At 40.8% G+C, this 7,526-nt stretch overlaps 1 long non-coding RNA gene across 1 annotated transcript; it reads left to right on the top strand.

The window, feature by feature from the left end:
* The first annotated feature begins 66 nt into the window (after positions 1 to 66).
* On the top strand, positions 67 to 6,380 carry LOC308199450. The gene is made up of 4 exons (XR_013954654.1): positions 67 to 838; positions 1,439 to 1,526; positions 4,947 to 5,017; positions 6,167 to 6,380. It is a non-coding gene; the product is annotated as an uncharacterized lncRNA (long non-coding RNA).
* The last annotated feature ends 1,146 nt before the right edge of the window (positions 6,381 to 7,526 follow it).

Here is a 7,526-nt window from a genome sequence, read left to right as displayed (position 1 = left end):
ACCATAACAGTAGTAATCTTCCATGTGTTTGCGACGGGTCAAAAAAAAAAAAAAAAGAAAAGCTGCCTAAGCAAATTTTTAAGCTAAGAGTCCAATTAATTTTTGGACTACATGTACACAAAAATAACTCTGAATAATGGTGTTTTAAAGGTTTAAAATTTAGTTCAGATCAACCAAATCTGATGTTGTAGTGGGAAATGTCAATTTTGTCACATCCAGGAAAACAAATTTTCAAACTACATTTTCCTGAGACAAACAGCATATTTGCAGTAGAGGATATGAAATGTTTGCATTTACAGCCCTATTTGGTGGGCTTTGGAGATTGGGTTTGAGGAGATTGGGTTGAGATTTGGAGATGGGTTGAGGAGCTGCATCCTTCACAACAGAGCTGCTGTTGGCCACAGAACTGGGGAGGAAATTATATCTGCAAAATATCCTCCTTAATGGATAAAAATTGCTTGACCCAAGGTTGACAGACTGTCCTGCTACAGGTCTGTCATTTCCACTTGTGCTGGGAGAATACTAATTATGTATAATTACTTATTGCATGTGTTGTATAATTTTAACAATAATATGATGAAGAATAATATTTAGATAATGTTAGCTCAGTCTTTTGCAGAAACTGCAATTCTTCATTGCCCAAGTGGCCATAGAGGATTAATGAAAAGCTACCTCATCAGTTCTGGCAAAGTGATTAACTCATTATCATCAAGAAGAAAACACTGGAAGACTTAAGAGCTTCCCAGCACACCCCTGGTCAGCTGATAAGTTGCAAATGAACCCAGGATAAGGATGATTCATAGCCTGGGGCAGAAGTTGAAAGCATTCAGTGTTGCAGGTAAGACTGCTGTCAAATTGTTCTGCACATAAACCATGCTGACTATGATGGAGGGCAAGTCTGGTTTGCAGTCTAAGATTAGGGGTTTTCCTAGATTTTTATGGTATTACTCCTACTGTATTTTGATTGGACACTCAGTAATTTGGGCAAAAGCTTGGCATGTACATTCCCTTCCCTCAAAGAACTTCTGAAAGACATGTGTACTCTGGCAAGGATTTGTTCAGAACTTACATAGCTCTTGTTCATCATATATGATGTTGTTCTCAGTTTCCAAATTAATCAATCTCTCCCCAGAGACCTGAACTAAGCAGTTCTGAAGCACAGTAGTAACTCTTTGTCTCCATGCAGTAATTAGAAATTGAAACAAATCTTTTGAAAAAGGTTGTCTGCTTAAGTATTATGGTTTTCTTCTTGGGGGAGGCATTTAGTTGGGAAGTACTAATTAAGAGTACACCATGCAATCATATATATATATATATATATATAGTGCCATTCTAAGCAAAGGTGTGAAATTACTTCATATCTTTGTGCTAGATGTAAAGTTGAGCATCCTAAGTTTATGCTATTTATGGCCTTTTACCAATTTTATTCCACCCCCAGATGCTGCGTTGGTTATGAATAAAACTAACAGCGTCTGTTCCAAGAGGGTAAAGAAGAGAAAACCCTAGCTTTGATTAGGAGGGAGGAGGTGAGAATTCTTTTTGGGGAAAAATAGCTAATCCACACAAAATGTAAATGGATCAAATTCAAACGTGGGATCTCAGGCATTTTGGGATGTGTTAAATACAGCACAGAGAGCTGGTCAAAAGAGGTGATTCTCCCACTATATTTAGCGTTGGTGCATCCTCAGCTTGAATACTGCATGTGGTTCTGAGGCTGAGGACACTTGAGTTGTCCAGGCTGGAGAGAAGGAGGCTAAGAAGTGACCCTGCTGCTCTCTGCAGTGTCCTGAGGGATGGAAGTGGAGGTCATGGATGACAGGATACATGGGAAGGGCACAAAGCTGCACTGGACATTAGGAAAAAAATTCTTTACTTGGAGGGTGGTCAAACGCTGGAACAGGCTTCCTATGGAAGTGGTTGAAGCCCCGTACTTGTCAGTGTTCAAGAGGCATTTGGACAACACCCTCATTAATACGCTTTAACTTTTGGCCAGCCCTGAAGTGGTCAGGCAGTTGGACTTGATCTTTGCAGGTCCTCTCCAACTTAACTATTCTATTTTTACTATAGATAAAAAGCGTGCAATAAATGCCAAATCAATTGTCAGATGTGAAGAGCGCATAGTAAAAATTAAGCTTGTAAGGAGTTTTCACATTGTGTGTGCTGGCTCTTCAAATTATTTGCATTGTTATTTCAATTTGCAATTTACAATAAATATTTCTGCAGTTAGTTTTTTTAGTTAGCAAAAATAGATGACCTGCCTCACTGTCAAGTGTGCATACTTGGCTCTGAAAAGACAAGGGAACACTTCAAATACAGCTCAGCCAGATCACAGAAATATGTCTGTGCACTCTTCAAGTGCATTCCCTAAATTGGATCCTGATCCCCTGTATTAGAAATATGGCAGCATTTATTTTAAAATGTGTATCCCCGTTTACCTGTTTATTGTCCAATACTGCCTGATGTAATCTTGTGAAAGGGAAAAAAAAAAAAAGTCAATGAGTTGAGGTACATGAGAATAAATCATTTAATTTCTCAGTGACTTTTTTAGTACAGAGTATTTTTTTCTGTTTTTTTTTTTTTTTTAAACCTTTGGCTGTGATCTGAAGAAAGAAACTAATCAAACTTGTCATTACGCATCTTACGGGAGGTCTGCTGATATCTCCATAATTCAGTATAGTTGTACAGGATTGATACATTTCCTCTGTAAATGCTCAGTCCAGGCTGAAATTTGGCAAGCTTGTTCATGATACAGTAATACTCTCTTCTGCATGTAAATGTTGCTTCTCTCTGAAAACTGGCAGTAATGCTAGAGAAGCTTTTCTTTTATGGCTTCTATAGATTTTTGTTTAGAAATAGGTAAATTCAGTCTAAGTGCTTGGAACGTCACCTTTTTATTGCATCCTTAACAAATGATTCAGCCTTTATGGGGAAAATTTGCAGCCTAACTGCATTTGCATTTTGCATGCTTTTCTACTGTATTCCATCTCCATAATAAGTAATGCCTTTTTTCATTATGGAATTGGTGTGCAGTCACTTCATAATTACAATTGCAGCTATGTTGCTGCTCAAAGCTGAATTTCTTATGCTGCCTTGTTAATCCATTTTTCTGGATTTTCACGTAATTATTGCGTAAGTATTGATTAGAAAAAGCTATAGCTTAGCTTTAAATAACTGAGTTCTTTAAAGTAACTTTTCACACTTCATTTATCATTTGTTTTTATTGCATCCTGTCTTCTATTTCTCAGCTTCCTCTATTTTCTCATCTGCCTGCATTTCCAGTGCAGTGTTGTGCATTAGGAGAACATTAGGTTGTGTTATAAAGTACATCCCAAGAATGCTTTAAGTGAACAAATGTTTACCACTTACTTGGTGGCTGGTAGGAGAGTAAACGGATAGAGATTTTCCTACTTGGTCACCATTTCCAAGACTGGCCAACAGCTGTCTGTTGCCTTATGATGAATTCAAGCAGCAACACTTCCTGTTGTGATATTTTGAGCTCAACACTTAGCAGTCAATCCAAAAAGATATGCCGATATATTCTCAGGCACTTATTTTGAGGCCTAAGGGATAGCCGAACTACTTCAGAAGGCTGTCCCTGCTATGATTTATGTGGAAACGTCATGTCAGTCCAGGTCTCCATGAAGGGAGACTGACATCACAAATAAGATCCTACATAAATAAGTAACATAAATTGAGGAGGAAATGTTCTCACGCCTCCGAACAATCCCATCAAGTCACAGAGGAGGCATCTATGGATGGGGTGCATTGTTCTCTTGTTCACGTTGCCTCCTCCCTGAATAAACAGGGGATTGCCAGGCCACCTTTCTTTATGAGTAGTGAACCTATCGTTAATTCTTTGTTTCGTTTTGTCTTTAAATAAAATATTTTATCTATAAATCTCACAGATTAGGAGAAGTTCCATGTGATTTGATTAATTAAACAATGCAACTCCAGAGCCATAAACATTAAAAAGCCTTCTTGAAAGCAAACTGTGGCCTAGTCCATTGGATAAATTGATTGATTACTGCTGTGGTTGTTCCTAATAATCTGTAACATTTTTTCATTAGACAGAAAGTTGTTTTCCTATTTAGTATGCAAACATGAGATCTGAAGCATTCTACCCATGTGTTATGATTTCTTTTTTCCATTATGCAATCACAGAATGTGTCACTTCCTTGTTTATGAAAGAAAAATGTAAGAGATAAAATTTGTGTTTAGTAAGGATTTTTATCTTCAATATATTAAAGAAATTAAAGTCCAAGGTTGGCAGAAAATCATAAATCATGGTTATGTGTTTCTCTAGAATGATTTTATGGATGCTAGGGCAAAGATATTACCATGTGCACTCTAGTTATGTAGAAATGCCACTAGAGGCTGTTTTCTTTCTTCAAAGGTGCCCTTTAAGGTAACACAAAATTACCCTTAATAGAGTATACATGCAATTTGCACAAAACTAGCACAACGCATTCCAGGTTGTGTGTCACAGAGAAAAAAGTGGAGTGAAAAATTTGTAATGAATTTTATTGTTCCTTTCTTCTGCATTCTTCTCCCTCTGAAATGCATTCTTTATTTCAAATTTTTCAAATTACTTCTGCTATTCCTTTTAGTTTTAGAGGCATCCTTTGCTATTAGGTTTGATATTAAGAACCTGAGTCACATTTGTTTTGTTTGGGATTCCTTTCTTCCTGCATGACTTCCCTGGTGCTAAGACATTTATGAATTCACAATGTGTTTGCTATGAATAACCTCAAAATATTTGCTTAAAGTAATGTTTCTCTAATTTGGAGAAAAAATTCTGCAGAGTTCATCTTCAGTGTTAATGGCCCTATTTTCAGTGTTGCCACTTCACTATTTGCTTATGAAACTCTCTAACAGCTCTCTAACAATACTATATAAAAATATGATCTTTCATTTATTTCTAAGAGATGCATTTCTAATTCTCACAGGGAGGAAAAAAGGCCCCAAAATATCCCTTGCTGCATGGATGGTGAAACCAATCTGAAGTGTGTGCTCACAAGTAAGCACACACTGTTGTGAGGCAGATTTGGGATTTAGAATCTGGTGCTTTCTGCATAGATTTTGATTTGTTCCTTCCCTTCTTTCACCTGCCCCCTTTACCTTTTTCAAACAAATTCTTTATTGGGTAACCACATTGCCATCTTGGACAAAGTCACATAGATACTTCTAATTTCCACCCTTTGGTGTTGGTTTTTTTTGCAACCAACCAATGAAGGAGATAGTAGTGACATTAATGCTTTGAGCACAGTTGCTTGTACGCTGCATTATCTTTTCCATGATGTTTTCTTACTAGCTCCTTTACATCATCTTGCCTCTTGGTCACGGCACCAAGCCTGCAGGAGCTCAAGAAGCTTTTGGACAACACGCTTACACATATGGTTTGATTTTTGGTAGTCTTGTGTGGAGCCAGGAGTTGGAGCTGATGATTCTCCTGGGGTCCAACTCAAGATGTTCTATAGATCTATGCTTCTACCCCATTCCCTCTCCCCCACCCCCCCTTTTTTTTTCCTTATCTTGCATTTGTACCTGTAGAAAATGACATTGCCACAGCTAAGAGAAGATCAAAGTGGTTTCTCTCCAATGTGGGCTTCCTGTGTGAGTTCTGAGAACAATCCCAGTCCTAGTGTTGTCAGCTTGGGAGTAGTTCAAAAGCAGCTGAGATGGTGCTGTGCACAACCTAGAAGTATGCTGGTTAATCCAAACTTCACAGGGTGATGAAAGGTGGGGAAATGCGGGATGATGCTGAGGTTGGGCTCCAGCACTGACTGCTGCCCCCGATTCCTTCGAGGAGCTCTTCTCCCCCCTGGCAGGCTAAGGTTGGCAGGATGCCTCTTGTGACCAGCAGCCATGTGGCCACGTTAATTTGAGGCTCAGGCTTGGTAGAATTATATGCTCTGGCAGGAGGGGAGAGCCACACCCTGGCCTTTGACGATGTGCTTGTTGTCAGGAACCTGCTGGAGAATATTGACTTCTTGCAGACTCCAGGGAGTTACCTTTCCCACCTCCACCTTCTGTGTGTTGTAAAAGCTCCTCCTTGACAAAGCAGTAGTATGGGAAGGGAAACGCTGGTTGCAGCTGCTTTTCCCAAGAGGAGAAAAAACAAGGTTTGGCAGATTCACATGGTTGCGTCTCCTCTCTCCTCCTCCAGAAAACCACTGTTGTGGAGGGAAGCTGTGATGGGTGCTCAGCCTCCTGCTACTAGAGGGGAAGCAAGCGGAATCAGGCAGGATCCTCTCTCACGGTGCTGCAGCTGGAAGGTGCAGATGTTTTATATATACACAACTGGAAGAATGAAAAACAAAAATCTCTTTCTTTGGAAATATTTTTTTCCACTAACTGAAAACAGAAATATATGTATTTCTTTTGCCCAGAGGTATCTATGCACATTTTTTCTTCCACCTTAAAAATGTATTAACCTAAAGTCACAAAAGAAAGGATGTGGTTCTGTAGAGATCAAAACTAGTAGTCCTGAGAATTTAGTAATGTTTTAAGTAGCAGATTGTCCTCTACTCTAAGAGAGAACTCAAGGAGACAGTTGTATTCCAGAAAAGGTATGGGGAAGGGGTACAACAAGAGTTTTTATTACTAGGGAGAGTGACATTTTGAGGAAATTGGGGCATTTTGGACATCTTGCTCTGGAAACGTATAGTTGTCAAATAAATGAATAGGTATAATGAAATGAGATCTGAGGAAGGCGAGGCAGGAGAGCAGAGAGCCTTTTCTGGGCCACAGACCACCAACTGTATGGCCAGAGTACCCTGCGCTGCTCTCTGCCCCTGGAGGTGTTTGCTCACGAGCTCTGGGCTTCCTTCTTGCTCCTTCTGGAAATTTGACCAGAAACAGAAATTCTGGTTGGGCCAAACCTGATAGTGTGGGGTATGGCAGCAGTGCAGTGCTGTTCAGGGCAGACCTCCCCTTGGCATGGACCTGGAACCAGCCCGGTGCCTTCAGGGGTCCGTGTTGGGACCCATCCTCTTTGATATCTTTATTGATGATTTGGATAAGGGAATTGAGTGCACCCTCAGTAAGTTTGCAGATGGCACCAAGTTGGGGGGAAGTGTTGATCTGCCGGAGGGTGGGAAGGCCCTGCAGGGGGACCTGGACAGGACGGGTCAATGGGCAGAGGCCAATGGGATGAGGTTCAACATGGCTCCTGCACTGTGGCCACAACAACCCCATGCAGTGCTACAGGCTTGGGGCAGAGTGGCTCGAAAGCTGTGCAGAGGAAAAGGATCTGGGGCTGCCGGTTGATGCTCACCTGAACATGAGCCAGCAGTGTGCCCAGGTGGCCAAGAAGGCCAACAGCATCCTGGCTTGTATCAGGAATAGTGCAGCCAGCAGGACCAGGGAGGTGATCATCCCCCTGTACTCTGCTCTGGTGAGGCTGCACCTCGAGTGCTGCATTCAGTTTTGGGCCCCTCACTACAAGAAGGACATCGAGGTGCTTGAGCGTGTCCAGAGAAGGGCAACGAAGCTGGTGAAGGGCCTGGAACACAAGTCCTGTGAGA

This window comes from Anser brachyrhynchus (genome assembly GCF_964034855.1).
Source record: "Anser brachyrhynchus genome assembly, chromosome: 1".
NCBI lineage: Eukaryota > Metazoa > Chordata > Aves > Anseriformes > Anatidae > Anser > Anser brachyrhynchus.
The sequence above is the reverse complement of the archived record's forward strand: the minus strand, read 5'-3'. Positions and strand labels throughout refer to the sequence as shown.